Genomic DNA, 1,589 nt, shown 5'->3' on the forward strand with positions numbered 1-1,589 from the left:
CCCCACACTCAGCCCTTCCACAGCATGGTCCGCCCCGCACTGAGCCCCTCCACTGCACGGTCCCCTCCACACTCAGCCTTTCCACGGTATTGTCCGCCCCGCACTGAGCCCCTCCACTGCACGGTCCCCCCCGCACTCAGCCTTTCCATGGCATGGTCCCCCCCTGCACTGAGCCCCTCCACAGCACGGTCCCCCCCACACTCAGCCCTTCCACATCACGGTCCGCCCCGCACTGAGCCCCTCCACGCCACGGTCTGCTGGATCAATTTGTTGTTGAGCCATTAAAAAAATGGACCCACTTTTAACCATTAGAAATATCACTCTACTTCTAATTGAATATAAACTGAAATCATAGAAAAAGACTCAAGGCAAATTTTCTAAGCAAAGACATTTTCTAAGCAGAATTGCACAAAAATAATTTTAAAAAATAAATGTTTCAAGCCAATGACAAAACAAAGCATTACATTTACTATATATAATGGTGTTGTTCGGTGAAACCAGGAAAAGATAACCTATAAAAGCTATTTAGGAAACTAGAAATTCATCTGTGATAAAAAAAAAAAAAAATATCCTTCGGACCGGAATCGAACCAGTGACCTAAGGATTACAGCTTGGTAATTCCACTACAGTCCTCCGCTCTACCAACTGAGCTACCGAAGGCTCTCCGACAACAGAGCTGTCTGTCTTTGTACAAGAGAAATTCAAGAGATATTAGTTATCTTGTAATGCATATCCACGAGCTGCTCTTTCGCTGTACTCAGTAACTTAGGAAGATGTGTAGTTACCTATTTTGAGTATCCTGTTTGTATATACAGTAAATGGCTATCAGCACTGTGCAGGACTATTTTATCAGTCTTTAAATATCTCTCTTGTAGCGTGTTAAAAGTACTGTAATAGTGTTTTAGTGACATCTAGTGGTAAGGCTAGCAACAACTGCTGCAATCAAACTCCTGCTGGAATAGAAAGCAGTGCACCAGGTGTTCTGTCATAAGCGCCTGAGGCATCAAATAGACCAACTGCTCTCACCGCCACAGCGTGCCTGAGACATCAAATAGACCAACTGCTACCACACCGCTGCAGCGCGACTGAGGCATCAAATAGGCCAACTGCTCTCACCACTGCAGCGCGCCTGAGGCATCAAATAGACCAACTGCTCTCTCACCGCCACAGCGCGACTGAGGCATCAAATAAATGGACCAACTGCTCTCACCGCCGCAGCGCACCTGAGGCATCAAATAAATAGACCAACTGCTCTCGCTGCCGTAGCGCGCCCGAGGCATCAAATAAATGGACCAACTGCTCTCACCACAGCAGCTCGCCTGAGGCATCAAATAGACCAACTGCTCTCACCGCCACAGCGTGCCTGAGACATCAAATAGACCAACTGCTACCACACCGCTGCAGCGCGACTTAGGCATCAAATAGGCCAACTGCTCTCACCACTGCAGCGCGCCGGAGGCATCAAATAGACCAACTGCTCTCTCACCGCCACAGCGCGACTGAGGCATCAAATAAATAGACCAACTGCTCTCACCGCCGCAGCGCACCTGAGGCATCAAATAAATAGACCAACTGCTCTCGCTGCCGTA

General features: G+C 48.4%; 1 non-coding gene across 1 annotated transcript; it reads right to left on the reverse strand.

The window, feature by feature from the left end:
- Positions 1-569: 569 nt before the first annotated feature.
- On the reverse strand, positions 570-660 carry TRNAY-GUA (transfer RNA tyrosine (anticodon GUA)). The gene is given in 2 exon segments: positions 570-605; positions 624-660. It is a non-coding gene; the product is annotated as a tRNA-Tyr (tRNA).
- Positions 661-1,589: the final 929 nt, after the last annotated feature.

Source organism: Aquarana catesbeiana, linkage group LG01, assembly GCF_042186555.1.
Source record: "Aquarana catesbeiana isolate 2022-GZ linkage group LG01, ASM4218655v1, whole genome shotgun sequence".
Classification (NCBI taxonomy): Eukaryota; Metazoa; Chordata; class Amphibia; order Anura; family Ranidae; genus Aquarana; species Aquarana catesbeiana.